The following is a 16031-nucleotide window of genomic DNA, read 5'->3' as shown; positions in this document are numbered from 1 at the left end:
CAAATGAGTAATCCTGAGAATTGTACATCTAGTTCCTCACATATAATTGATTATATGACCACACATTTACTTTATCTAATTTTACTAATTTAAAAGTTATTCAAGTCAGTTAATTTTTATGCTTGGAGGCTATTCAAAAGTGATTACACATAACCCTTTCTGTGCTTTGGAACACAATGCTACTGTTTAAAAACATTCACAAGGGACAGTCTTGCAGCTAAGTACATAAGGTCCCTTCACCGGTTCCCCAGGCTTTGCAATGTTTTATCCCCAAAGCATAAAAATGAACACGATGAAGTTGTTCCCTATTCCTTCCATTAATTGTTAATTGATGCTTATTGCATTATGGCTATCTTCAAGTCTCTTTAGAGTATCTGAAATACATTAAGTAATATTGTGATTACCTGTAAAAATGAAGAAAATCAAGACCATGATCATCACGTACCCAAAGTACAAAATGGTACTTGAAATGCCCACGATTTGAAGTTTGGTAAAGAAGTAATGAACTACATACATAAAAAAAACAGCTGTAAAACTGCTAGTGAAAAAAGGCTCTCCACCACCAATGATAATCCTGCAAAAAAGTAGAAAAAAACAACTTTTTAGATGAAATTCTAACTACAAATGGGTTAGCAATTATTATAGCAATATTAAATAGGCTCTGTAAGATTATAGATTAAAATAAATAAAGGGGGGAGTTTTATAAGAAATTTAATATAACATATACTGTCTGACTAATCTATGTTCCTATTGGGGTCCTCTAACAATTATAAAGCTTTTTTTCCTAGGGGTCCCACGTGTGCTCTTGGGAACTATACTTCTAATGAAAGCATCCTCTCTATCATGATGCTGCTTCGGCCTTGGAAGCTTCCAGGTGAGTTTCAATTTACCGGCCAGAGTTGTGCCAAGCTTGAATTGATGCCTTAGGCCATGTAATAAGGTTAATATAGAAACTTAAGACAGACCTTTATGCTTAGTGGGATTTATTTTAACCAGGTAAATTTAGAAACCATGGAGGCATGACTGAGGTCAATATGCAGGTTAGTATCATCCTGCCCCATGGGCTTCTACAGATAATAGTTTTACTGTAAAGCGACTATGGTTAAAAACCAAAGAGAAAATGCAGAAAAGAGTTAACATAGCAAGTTTGAGGCTGCTTTCTTTAGAAGGGCCAACTTGCAAGGCTGACCCTTGGCTTACATCTAGGAATTTGAAATTTAATTATGCCTTGACTGATAAGACTGGGTTGCTATACCTAGACTGTATAAACAATGTGATTTATGGTGAACACTAGCTTTCCTTTTGGGAGTCTGGAATTTTGTAGTTGCTAGTCAGTGGGCACTTATGTGACTAGTCCCCAATAAAAACCATGGATGCTGAGTCTCTAATAGGCTTTCCAGGACATAAATATTGCACATACATTACTGCATATTTTACTATTGAATAAAGGAGAACAGTTGGTATGTTCACTCATGGGAGAGAGAAAGCATAGGACAACTGTACAAGGATTTCTTCCAGGCTCCATCTTTTTCCCTTGCCAATCCTGTTGTGTTTCCTTTTGCTATAATAAACTAGCCATAAATACATCTATATGTGAGTCTCATGAATCCTCCTAGTGAATCACCAAACATGTGGGTAGTCTTAGAGACCACCAAAACATTTTCTGAGAAACAAAAATACATATTATATGTTTATTATCATATGTCTTATTAAAGATTATTGCAAATTTTCTCTGAGGAAATGTATCATAGAATCAATGAGTAGCTAAATATATACATAATTAAAATTTTTTTACCTTTATATCTATAACTCAAGAAGAAAATTCTCTAAGGCATCATGTATATAATAATTATACCTTAAAACCTCTATGGTCACCTTTAGAGAGTCACTTTTAACTATCAGGACAAGAGGGATTTAGAAGATTTTTAAAAAACAATGTTCACCCCTACCTTAGTAATCCAGAATAACATCAGGAAAAAAATGGAGGAGTAGAGTAAAAAGAACTATTTATGCCCATGGTAACCAAAAGGTAATAAAATTAAAGAGAAATTGCATTTAGTAGCCATTTCAAACCCATAAAACATAATCCTGGCCTAAGCTACAAGAAAAAAGTAATTGTTAAAAAGAAAACATCATTGAACCAGATCTTTTATATGTCTAAATATCAAATCAGTTCCCTATATTTTCTATGTTAACTGAATATTATGCAGCAATTAAAGTAACCAGCCAGAGATAAATTATTTTCTGTTTAAATTTTCCATCAAAGTAGCATTAACTTGATAGCTGCATCAAAATCAAAATGGCATTAGGAAAACACTATATAAAACCGATCCCAAATTGTAGAAACCACACAGTTAACATTTATATCCTTTCTCAATACAGACTTCTAATTTTAATAATGCAAGTTTAGAAAGCTTAACATGCATTAGTTTCTTATGTTTTACCTCAGCACATAAATGAAAATAACAGCAGAACTGTAGCTTCTTAACAGGTAATCAGTAGAATTATAAAGACTAAGAAAAGGAAAGCAAAGATGAAGTATATCTGATGAGACCTGAAAGTAAAAATGATAGCTTTAAAATTAACTCGAACTTAAAAGCACTAAAAGATCAGTCCAAATCTATACAGAAAAGCACACACTTTACTAATTCTTAATTCTTCATTCCAAACCTTCATCTATCCATCTAGTATCAATAAGTTTATGTTCCCTTATCTATTCAGCCTCAGAGTTTGGCCATATCTTCTCTAGTCAGAATCAGTGATGCTACTTATCCATATTCCATATTTCTTTGCTCATATAATTTAGTTTTCACTTAAGACCTACCAATATCTCTATAATTTTCTCAATATATGTTTTAAAACATGCTTTCTCTTTAGAAATGGAAGGTTGTAAATGCCCTAAATATCAGTGACTATATTATACAACAGAAAACCAGAGACTCAAACAGCACTTTGCCTTTGAAGGTCTATTAACAGTCAGTCTTCCCAAATAGGTCGTTATAGCACGGCACACATAATTCTATTAAATACTTTCAAATATACATCTTTTAAAAAATCTTTGCATGGATTACATTAAGTCCAATTTTGAAATAATAAAGTAATTTATTTCATTATTATAGGGCTGAACTGACTAAATTTGGGTGAGCAATATAAAATTTTAAAAGCCTTATGAAGATAAACTCATGAAGCAATCAACGCCCCATTTTAAAATCTCATTTAAAATATATACCTTGGTGTGAGGACGAAGGATGGGGGTTGGAGACAATCATTTATATAGGCAATAAATATATACAAAGTTGTACACAACAAGTACCCTGTTTCTCATTAAACCAAAAATTAAGTTGTCTAATGAATAGTTTAGTTTGTGCTTTAAAATTAATTTTCCATTAAAAACTTCTGGAAAATATGGCTACTATAATCTATACTGCGGCATGTTAAATATTTAGTTGCTGACAGAATAATAGATTTTATTGCTTATCTTTCAAATAAATTTGGCTTAATGCTGTTTAAAAGTTGAACAATTAATGTGTATGATTAAGCCTAATTTCTGAGGGCTTAAAAGTTTTGTCTGCAAGATTCCTTTGGGACAAAAGTGTTATAAACATACACAGTTGGCTGCTGCATTTTATTTTATGGAGAGGGATCTCCAAAAATCCCTCTATGGTAATACCCTACATGGCCAGCTCCTGAAATCAGAATGCAGTCAAGAATCAGGAAGTAAGAAAATAAAATAAAAATTTAAAAATAAAGTACTTAGAAGCAAAAAAAAGGAAAGAAAATAAAAGACCTCAGAGCAAAGCTTGGGCACCCAAGCTGTTGAACCTTAATCAGAGGGCCCTGGTTTCTACTTTACATGCTTTCTAACTACTTTGGTTATTAGAATTCTTAAACCATAACAGATTCAAAGTAGCAAATAAAAAGAGGAAAGCAATAAGGAGCAAGCATCCTGACACCAGAACTAACAGTTGTCAGAAAGGACAGAAAAACATTACTTACAACTTAGTACAGATGAAGATCCAAAGTCAGTGATCTTAAAATTATTTTTAACAGAGAAACTCTAACTGAAATATCTCATAGAAGGCCAGTATTTAAAACAGATAAAAATCAGAGATACCCCTTCCTATCCTTAGGTACTTCCCTCCAAGGGATACCCCTTCCACTCCCTGCAAAGTCTCAGACAAGTACGGTTTGAGATCAACTTCTCTAACTCACCTGGGAAAGCTTACAAAAGGTAATTAATTTTTAAAAGGAAACATTTATATAAATTCCTATGAAAAACAGGCTTTAAATTTTTGAGAATTAAGTCTTAGTTAAATTCTCCCAAGTCACATGGTTATTTCCTGGATAAAGCAAGGACAAATGAAGCTTTGCCATACCAAAATTTAACCACCTCGAAATATAGGAATATTAATTTATTAACAATTATGATTTTTGAGATAATGAAGATACAATACTCACCAAATACTGTTTAGAATAAAAAAGAGTTGAATAAAAATACAGCCAAAAGGTAAAATGCCACTGATTACGATGCCAAAAAGTAGCTTTCCAAAGAAAGTCTGTTGAGAAATCTGACAGGGAATCTGGCTTGTGTGAACTGGACAGCTGAACTGCTCAAAAATAAATCAAGTGAAAATGAGTATGGCATGAAATCTACGTAAATTTATACAGATATAATCACAATACAGAATGTTGAATCTGAACAAGACATGGAACATTTCCAAGAGCAGTCACATGGGTAGAGGCTAAACCAATGCTGTGCAATAGAAACATAATGCAAGCCACATATGCAGTTTTAAATTTTTAGTAGCTGCATTTTTCAAAGTAAAAAGAAATTAATTTATTTCATTTTATCTAACATGCCCAAATAGTATCATTTAAATTTGGGATCAATACAAAAATTATTCATCAGATTTTTTATATTCTTGTTGTTGCTCTGTGTGTTTGAAAACCAGTGTTAATTTTTCACTTACAGCATATCTCAATTTGAACTATTTTAAGCATTCAAATGCCACATGTGGCTAGTGGCTACCATACTAGATAGCACACAGCTAAACAATAAAGATGCTTATACTTTCTTATAATTTTCAAGGGAGAAACTAGACAATATTTATTAGTGGTTATTTCAGTATAAAATACTACATGATGTCAAAAAGTTTTTAAAGTTTGTCTAAGAATTTGTCTCTCAAAATTTGTCAATAGTTTCCTGAAAATTTCTTTTTTCTGCTCTCTAACTCTCCCTCCTGTTTTACCTTGTCTGATTTTGTCCCTGCAAACTCATGTTATATCTTTGTACAATTCTTTTTCAGCGTGGACTCATTTAGATTTTTTGGTATCTTGCTCCTTTCCCTATACAAGGAATAGGCTAACTTCAAATCTGTAAACTGAACAGCTCCATTTCTTAGACTATATCTTGGTTTTCCTTCCCCACTGTATAATCTTATTACTTTTCTGACTTTGTTAAAGTCAACCTTCCTATAATATGTCTTTATAATTTTGTCTATTAGAGGGGAATATGAACAACCTATAAAGAGGGAAATGCATTTTAAAAAGTCTTTTAAAGTATCAATGCCTTTTATTTAAAAATTTTAAAAATATTTTATTCCAAACTTATTATTTTTTGTAGTTTTCTTCAGTGGTACACTTTGTGTTCCATGTATAGTATATACACACTGAGGTATTATTTCAGACATCACTTGATGGCCAAACACAGTATTTTAAAAGTTGACCTTCTTCTTGCTTCCAAAGTATGCACCAAAAAATGTCAGTGGTACCGAGATTCCAAACCACATTGCAAGGATACCTATTAGAGTATCAAAGGAGATGGCAGGCAATGACTTTCCACCTGAATAATTTGGTTCATAATAAAAAAGACAGTGAAGAGAAAACTAGGGGGAAAAATCATCAAAAAACAATATGCTTCAGGAAAATGTTATAAATGTGCTTTATGTGAATGTCATAACATTCTTTTAGTGGTAACTATATAATAAATGACAAAGTTAAACCCTAGAAGAATATTAAATCGCACTATGTAAACCCAGTAATTGAGTAGGGGCTTAAACCCAATACCATATAAGATAGCAGCTTATTATAGGACATAAGTTCCACCTCCTACTCATATTTGCACCTCCAGAGTCTAGAAGAAAATAAACATGCCCAAATAGTATCATTTAAATTTACCATACAATATGTAATATACTGAACACAATTTTAAAAATCCATATATTAAAAACAGATTTCGGAATCCTAGACTGAAATGAGCAATAACAAGCTTCAGGTCAGACGTATTCACTTAAAACAGAGTTTTAAATTAGTCACTCAAAATCTGCTAAAATCTACTGGATAAATCACCAGGCAAGCTCAGTTTTCGGGCTTCTATTTGTTCCAGACAAGTTTGATCAAAGTTATGGGCGAGTATGGGTATGGGTATGGATGTGAGTGTCCCTGAAAACCTAAAAGATGAAGTGGTAAAAGTGGGCAGAGGCTAGATTGTGGATGGCTTTTAATGTCAGGTTAAGAAAGGTAGACTTTATCCTGTCATCATCAGGAAGCAACCGAAAGGTTTTTATACTCAAAACTGAGGTATACAGTGCAGTTTTTTAGGAAGATGAATCTACGGCATTACAGAGGACAGGATAGAGACACGCTAGGGACAGGGAGATTAGATATACAAAATGGTAAGAATCTGTACACTGTGAGGATGATTAAAATGTAAAGGGTGGACAAAAAAAAGACATTAAAAAGTAAGAGATGAACCTAAGGTGGAAGATGGCAGACTAGGTAAAAGCAGAGTTTGCCTCTTCCCAAGTCCACATGGAAATTACAACCTAATTATAAAATAATCACCTTGGAGTATCATCTGAAATCCAGCTCAATGTAACGCCTATGCTTGATAATATAATGGAGCCACATCAAAGCTGGTCAGAGGGGCAAAGTCGCAAATCGGGTACAAAACACGCCTGTGGGTGGTGGAGGATCACCAGGAAGGACAGCAAAGCTGCAGAGGCTACCCTAAAGGAGAAGGGGGTCCTGGCCTCATCTGGGGGCTTCCCAGCCCAGGGTCCCAGCCCAAGGAAGAGGAGATTCCGATAACTCTGACTGTAAAGTCCAGAGGAGATTCTGGCCATCTGGGTGAGATGGAAGGAGACCGAAATCCTAGATGCCCCTTTGAAGGACCCATGCTCAGGCTTTCTGACCTGTGGACACTCACCCAGGACACTGGTAATGGATCAAAGTCTCACGTGGGAAGCATACTGAGAAAGTCTACAGTACCTGGCACCAGAATGAGGGCTGGAAGGATGGCCACCATCTACCTTAGTCCTGCCCTCCTACCAGGCAATCTACAGACTGCTGACTGTGCAGAGTCCTCTCACAAGGCCATTAGGAATTGCTGGCCTGAGGGGATCAGCCCGCCCCACCCACCTGCATATGGCCCGGGGCTTTTGTTGCTGGATGGCTGTCATGCGCTGTGCCAATTCTGGGGCAAGCTTTCAATGGGGTCTGGTCTCACTGTGATCTGTGACTAAAACAAGAATGCCTAGGCAAAGAAGTTGCAGCAAAACCAAGGCTGTATTGGACTGACGACCCTAGTCTCCCTGAGACCCTGCTTCACTCAAGCCACAAAGTGCCTGTAGCCTATTGACAGGCAGCCTCCTGTGCCCTGCTTGGCTCTGGGGTTGCGCAGTCTGCATAGGCAACAGAATTTAGCTAGACGGTGAGCACATTTTGGGGAAAACAGTTGTGGGCAGACCAGTGCTGCCTGGACGGGTTACAATATCTCTTGAGGGGATTGCAGAGGTTTGTACTGGCCTGACAGCCCCTGACTCACTGAGCTCCTGCCACATCTAATATACAAAGTACCTGCCGTGCACTGATAAGCAGCTGCCCCTGCCCTGGGGTAGCACATTTAGGCCCAAGGTGAGCAGCAGCTGAACTTGCTATGAGTGGAAACTTGTACAGGAGCCACAGAGACAGTGCTGGCATGTGAACTGACACTGCAGTGGCAGGGGGAAATTTACTCCATAGACCCAGAAGACTCCTGGGATCCCTGTGCCACCCAACATGCATGTGACCCAGAGGCTTTTCCAGTTTCAGAGACTTAACAGGCAACTGACAGGCAGTGTCAGACCTGGAGGAGCACTGATCCCTCTGTTAAACTGCCCTAGGTCAGGGACGGGGGATAACCGGACTGCTGTCTACAGTGTTGTGTCTTCCACTTACCTATAGATCCAGCATAGGCAACAACCATCTGAGGGTGCTTTGTAGATCCCACCAGGTAGCCTTGAGCAATCAAAAGCAGTGGCTGAACTTGGCCTACTGGAGAGCCCCTCCGAAGGGGCCACAAAACCAATGCATCCAGAGGCTTATACCAGACCGCAACAGAGCAACTCCTGACTAGCCACATTAGCGGTACACACAAAGGGTGGTTGCAACAAGTACACAAGCCTGCTAGGGCAAATCTCACTCAGTGGGGTCAGCCTCCACATAGCAACTCTTCCTCTGTAGGTGCAGCCAGTTCTCACATTTAGTCAGTCTGAACATTAATCCCATCCTCTGATGTACTAACAACAATAAAGGCTTAGCAACAACAGAAGATCACACACAACTGACACACAGATCACACCCAGAGCCCCAGCATGAGGGGAAAGGGAGAGTGTGCCAGTAGGCCACATAGGACACCTTCCATCTGGCCAAGGTTGAAGGATGAAACAAAGGTTTCTGACACACAGACATGAACAAAAAGAAGCTAATAAAATGAGAAAACAAAGAAACATACCACAAATGAAACAATAGGAGAAAACTCCAGAAAATAAGCTAAATGAAATGGGGGCAAGCAACCTACCAGAGACAGAGTTCAAAATAATGGTTATAAGGAGGCTCAAGAAGCTTAGGAGGAGAATGGATGAGCACAACAAGAACCTCAACAGAGAGATAGTAAGCATTAAAAAAAGGATGTAGAAACCATAAAAAAACAGACAGAAATGAAAAATACAACAATTGAAATGAACAATACACTAGAAAGATTCAACAATAGATTGAATGAAGCAAATCAAATCGGAGAACTGGAAGACAAGGTAGCAAATACACCCAATCAGAACAACAAAAAGAAAAAATAATTTTAAAAAATGAGGATAGTTTAAGAGACCTCTGGGACAACATGAAGCATAAAAATATCCAGATCATAAGAGTACCTGAAGGAGAAGAGAGAGAGCAAGGGATTGAGAATCTATTTGAAGAAATAATGACAGAAAACTTTCCTAACCTGGCAAAGGAATTAGACACACAAGTTCAGGAAGCACAGAGTCTCAAACAAGAGAAATTCAAATAGACCCACACCAGGACACATGAACATTAAAATGCAAAGGTCAAAGACAGAGAGAATCTTAAAAGCAGTAAGAGAAGAGCAGCTAGTTACTTACAAGGGTACCCCGATAAGAATGTCTACAGATTTTTCAATGCAAACTTTGCAGGCCAGAAGGGACTGGCAAGAAATATTCAAAGTTACAAAAAACAAGAATCTGCAACCAGGAATACTTGACCTAGCAAGGCTTTCATTTAAAATGGAAGGTGAGATAAAGAGCTTCCCAGATAGGAAAAAACATAAGGAATTCATCAACAATAAGCCAATATTACAAGAAATGTTAAAGGGACTTCTGTAAAAAGAGAAAGGGTAAAAAAGAAAATAGAAATAACAAATATGATTAATAAAATGACAGTTACTATGTACCTTTCAGAAATCACTTTAAATGTAAATGATTAAGTTCTCCAATCAAAAGACATAGGGTAGCCGAATGGCTAAAAGAACAAGACCCATGGATATGCTGTCTACAAGACAACTTAAATGACAGAATTCAGGATGGTACTTCTGAAAACACTTAGTGAGATCTGAAATGAATAATATAAAAAATTTCAGGAATTGAAAAAAATAATAGATGAGCAGAGCGAGTTCTTTAGCAAGGAGATTAAAACCCTCAAAAAGAACCAAATAGACTTTCTGGAGATAAAGAACATCAGGCAAGAGTTGAAAAATGAAGTAAATGCTTGGAAATAGAGTCAACCAAATGGAGGAAAGGATCAGTGATATTGAACTCAGAAATCTATAAATAAATCAGAAGGAAGAAGAGAGAAACCAAAGAATGAAAAAATAATTAAACAGAAATACAAGAACTAGCTGATACCATCAGGAGAGGAAACATGAGAATAATGGGCATTATCGAAGGGGAGGGGAAAAAAGCAGGGATTAGAAAGCATTTTCAGACAAATAGTTGATGAGAATTTCCCAAATCTAAGGAATGACCTGGAGCTTGGAATTCAAGAAGTCAATAAAATACCCAATTATCTCAACCCAAAAAGGCCTTCTCCAAGACACATTGTATGAAAATTATCAAAAATCAATGACAAAGACAGAATTCTCAGGGCAGCCAGGGAAAAGAAGATAGTAACCTATAGAGGAAAACCCATTAGATAATCGTTTGACTTCTCAGCAAAAACATTATAAGCCAGAAAGGAGTGAAATCAAATATTCAAACTATTAAATGAAAGGAACTATCACCAAGAAAATATATCCAGCTGAGCTCCCCTTTAGATATGAAGGAAAAATACAGACCTTTCCAGATATACAAAGATTGAGGGAATTCTCCACTATGAGGCCACAGGAAATACTGAAAGGGTCAGGTTACCTAAAACGAAATGACAAAAAAAAAAAAAAAACATAATTAGGAGTAAAGTGACTATCAGGCAAATAAAAGCAGAGGAGTGCAACCCTTATTAGAAACAGGGCATTATAAGCTTAAAATAAGAAGAGATTTGGTATAGCAAGATAGTAATAAACATTCAGCATATATAGGGGCAAATTGAGATAACAATGACTGAAAAGGGGTGGGTTCAAAGATCCAAATTCACAAAGGAGAATGGAGATAACGCATGTGCAGAAGAAAATAGATGACTATATGTATATAAATATCCTTTATATGCTTGTAATGGCAATCACATGTCAAAGATTCAGAACTGAAGTATATAACCTAAAACAAGAAGGACTACAGGAAAAACCCAACCAAAATAAAGAAAATAGAAACACAAGGACAAGGAAGCAATGGAAACACTGAGCTACTGGATAGCAAAAGATAAAACGGCTATAAGAAGACCTCATATTTCTATAATCACCCTAAATGTAAATGGACTGAACTCACCAATAAAAAGATACAGAGTTGTATATTGGGTCAAAAAACAAAACCCAACCATATGCTGGCTCCAGGAGAAACATCTCAGCTCCAAAGACAAAAAGATTCAAAGTGAAAGAGTGGGAAATGATATTTTAAGCAAATGGCATTCAGAGAAAAGTAAGAGTAGTGCTACTAATATAGGATGAAATAGACTTCGAAATAAAAGTGGTAAAGAAAGATACTGAGAGAAACGTCATAATGATAAAGGGAATCATACACCAAGAAGATATAACACTTATTACTATGTAGCTCCCAAAAAGGGAGCCCTGAAATATATAAAGCAATTACTAACAGAACTAAAGGGAGAAACAGTCCAAAACACTATCATAGTATGGGACATAAGTACTGCACTGTCAGATATGGACAGAACACCCAAACAGAAAATCAATAAGGAAATAATGTCCTTAAATGATACATTAGACAACTGGACATAATTGACATTTACGGAGCCTTTCATACCAAAACAGCTGCTTATACAGTCTTCTCCAGTGCACATGGAACATTCTCAAGGATTGACCACATACTGGGACACAGAGACAGCCTCGACAAATATAAGAGGATTGAAATCATACCAAGCATATTCTCTGATCATAATGCTTTGAAACTAAAGATCAACTGTAAAAAGAAAGCATAAAGAACCACATATACATGTAAGTTAAACAACATGCTACTGAAGAATAACTGGGTCAGAGAAAAAAGAAAAACAGAGAATAAGAAATACATAGAAACAAACGATAATGATAGGACAGCATATCAAAACTTTTGGGACACAGCAAAAGTGGTCATAAGAGGTAAGTTCATATAATTACAGCCTTATTTCCAAAAACAAGAATGAGCCTCTCCAAAAACCTAACACTTCATCTTTAAAAACTAGAAAGCAAAGAACAAATGAAGCCTAACGTCAAAAGAAGGAAAGAAATAATCAAAATTTGAGCAGAATTAAGTGAAATTGAAAACAAAACGATAGAAAAAAATAAATGCAACACAGAGCTGGAAATTATGACTGATATAGCAGAAATACAAAAAAAATCATACAAGAATACTATGAAAAGTGTATAACACCAAATTTAATAACCTAGAAGAAATAGACCAGCACTTAGGAAAATACAACCTTGCTAGACTGAATCAAGAACTGGAAACCCTGAATAGATTGATCAGCAGTATAAAAATTGAAATAATCATAAAAAACCTACCAAAAAGTAAAAGTCCAGGACCAGATGGCTTCACCAGTGAACTCTACCAAACACTTAAAGAAGATTTAATACTTATTCTTCTCAATCTCTTCCAAAAAATCAAATAGGAGGCAATACTTCCCAGCTCATTTTATGAGGCTAATGTTGCCCTGATACCAAAACCTGGTCCAGATAACATAAAAAGAAAACTACAGAGCAATATCTCTCATGAATACAGATGCAAAAATACTAAATAAGATACTAGTGAACCGAATATAGCAACATATTAAAAAGGCTATACACCACGATCGAGTGACAGTCATCTCAGGGGCACAGGGGTGATTTGACATATGCAAATCGATTAATGTCATACACCACATAAACAATCGAAAAAATAACAATCATATGATCATATTAGAAGATGCAGAAAAAGCCTTTGACAAAGTACAGCATTTATTTCTCATCAAAATACTTAACAAAATCAGTATAGAAGGAAAGAAACTTAACATAATAAAGGCAATCTTTGACAAACCCTCAGCCAACATTATACTTAATGGTGAAAAACTAACAATCTTCCTTTGAAGATCAAGAACAAGGCAAGGCTGTCCACTGTTATTCAATATAACATTGGAGGTCCTAGAGAGTGCAATCAGGCAAGAGTAAGATATAAAAGGCATCCAAATAGGAAACAAAGAAGTCAAACTGTCACTATTTGCGGATGACATGATTCTCTATATAGAAATTCCTAAGAACTCCACAAGAACACTACTAGAAACAATAAGCAAGTACAGTAAAGTTTCTGAATAAAAAATCAATGTTCAAAAATCCATAGCGTTCCTATATTCTAATAATGAAGTGTCAAAAAAGGAAGTTGAAAAAATAATTCTTTTTGTAATTGCAACAAAAAGAATAAAATACCTAGGAATAAATTTAACGAAATATGTGAAGGACCTATATAATGAAAACTACAAGACCCTATTAAAAGAAATCGAAGAAGATACAAAGACATGGAGAGATATTCCACATCCTTGGATTGGAAGAATGAACTACTTAAAATGACCATGTTACCTAAAGCATTATACAGATTTAATGCAATCCCCATCAAAAGACCATTGGCATTTTTTAGAGAAATGGAACAAAAAAATCATAAGATTTGTATGGAAGCAAAAAAGACCCTGAATTGCCAAAGCCATCCTGATAAAAAAGAATGAAGCTAGAGAAATTACTCTGCCTAACTTCAAATTATACCACAAAGCAATGGTAATCAAAATGGCATGGTATTGGCAGAAAAACATCACACGGACCAGTTGAACAGAATCAAGAGTCCAGAAGTAAACCTATATTTATAAGAGCAAATAATTTGTGACAAAGAAGCCAAAAACAAAGTGGAGAAAGGAAAACCTCTTCAATAAATGGTGCTGGGAAAACTGGAAAGCCATCTGCAAAAGAAGGAAACTAGACCATTGTCTGACACTACACACCAAAATTAACTTAAAATGGATTAAGGACCTGCATAGAAGACCTGAAACAATAAAATGAATAGAAGAAAACACAGGAACTAAACTGAAGGGCCTTGGATTTAAAGAGGATTTTATGAATTTGATCTGAAAAAAGAAGGAAAGTAAAAGCAAAAATAAATGAATGGGACTACATCAAACTAAAAAGCTTCTGCTCAGCAAAGGAAACCCTCGACAAGGTAAAGAGACAACCATCCAAATGGAAAAATATATTTGCAAGTAACACCTCCCATAAAGGCCTAATATCCAAAATATACAAAGAACTCATACAATTGAATAACAACAAAAAGAAAAACAAGTAATCTAGCCAAAAAATGGTCAGAGGATCTAGACAGACACTTCTTCCTAGAAGACATACAAATGGCCAACAAATATATGAAAAGATGCTTAACATTGCTAGCTATTCGGGAAATGCAAATGAAAACCACAGTGAGATACTATCTTATACCTGTTAGAATGGCTGTAATCAACAGGACAAGTAATAAGAAATGTTGGAGATGTGGAGAAATAGGAACCCTCATACACTGCTGGTGGGACTGAAAATCGATACAGCCACTATGGAAAACTAAAAATTTGTCTACCAATGATCCAGCAATCCCTACTGTGTATTTACTCCAAAGACTTGAAAACTCATATCTGAAAAGACATTTGCACACCAATGTTCATAGCAGCATTATTCACAGTAGCCAGGACATGGAAGCAACAGAAGTGTCCTATGATAGAAAATTGGCTAAAGAAGTAGTGGTACATATATACAATGGAATATTACTCAGCCATTTGCAACAACATGGATAGACCTTGAAATAATCATACTAAGCGAACTAAGCCAGGCAGAAAAAGTTGAAAATCACATGATTTCTCTTATACGTGGAATATAAACGTAAAAGCAAGGAATTAACAGGACAAACAAACAGAGACTCATGGACATGGACAATATTTTAGTGGTTACCTGAGGAGAGTGGGGAGGGGGAAGGGAGGAATGAGAAAAAAATATAAAATAATACAATGTCAAAAAATTAAAAATATAAGAATAATGAAAAAAATTAAAAGTATGAATATTAAAAAAAGAAAATGTGCTTTCATAAAATAGAACTAGATCTCTCCGTTTGGGACTATGACAAGTAGAGAAAGAAGAAAAGAGATAGGTAGAGATAACACCTATGTTTTTCAAATCACAATAGTATAATGATTATTTCTTTTTAGAGAATATCTTTTTCATATAAACTTCCATTTTATAATGAAAAAAAACAGTAATACATTCATAGTAGAAGAATTTAACATCCCATTGACACCAATGGGCAGACCTTCCAGGCAAGGAATCAACAAGAAAACAATGGGCCTAAAAGACAGACTAGACCAGATAGATTTTATAAATATTCTCAAAGTATTTTACCCCAAAGCAGCAAAATATACATTTTTCTCAAGTAAACATGGAACATTTTCCAAAATAGACTACATGTTAGGACACAAAACAAGTCACAATAAATTTTAGAAGACTGAAATCATACCAACCATCTTCTCTTACCACAATGGTATGAAATTGGAAATCAACTACAAAAAAAAATTGGAAAATACACAAACACATAAGGCTAAATGACATGCTACTATACAATGGTGGGTTATCAATGAGGTCAAGGAAGAAATCAAAAGATACCTAGAGACAAATGAAAATGAAAATATAACAACTGTAAGTCTATGGAACACAGTGTAAATAGTCCTAAGAGAGAAATTCATAATACAGACTTACCTCAAGAAACAAGAAAAAGCTCAAGAAACAATCTCACCTTACATTTAAAAGAACTAGAGGGATGGTGCACAGAAACATGACAGAGTGAGAGACGTACCCAGATCTCTTCTTGTGAAACAACAATAAGCTGAGCATCTAAAACTCAACAACAAAAAACATCCAAGCTGCACACCAGCACATCTGAGTGTGGGATATGCACATAAGAGTTACCCTAGGTCAGAACCCTGGGAGTCAGGTGGTAAACTGGGAGAACAAAGAAGCTGCCTCTCCCAGCCAGAACTCTCTGCAGGAGGAAGAGAAGGGGAGAAGGTATAGCAGGTTCCCCGAAAACCCTGCCTGAGAGAGCTGTGAGCTCTATGTAGCAGCAGTGCCCAGG

At 35.8% G+C, this 16031-nt stretch overlaps 1 pseudogene; it reads right to left on the bottom strand.

The window, feature by feature from the left end:
- Nucleotides 1–361: 361 nt before the first annotated feature.
- Nucleotides 362–16031, bottom strand: part of LOC107497111 — a 54899-nt pseudogene continuing 39229 nt past the window's right edge.

This window comes from Rousettus aegyptiacus, unplaced genomic scaffold (genome assembly GCF_014176215.1).
Source record: "Rousettus aegyptiacus isolate mRouAeg1 unplaced genomic scaffold, mRouAeg1.p scaffold_m13_p_9, whole genome shotgun sequence".
NCBI classification, from domain to species: domain Eukaryota; kingdom Metazoa; phylum Chordata; class Mammalia; order Chiroptera; family Pteropodidae; genus Rousettus; species Rousettus aegyptiacus.
This window is presented reverse-complemented; position numbering and strand designations above follow the sequence as displayed.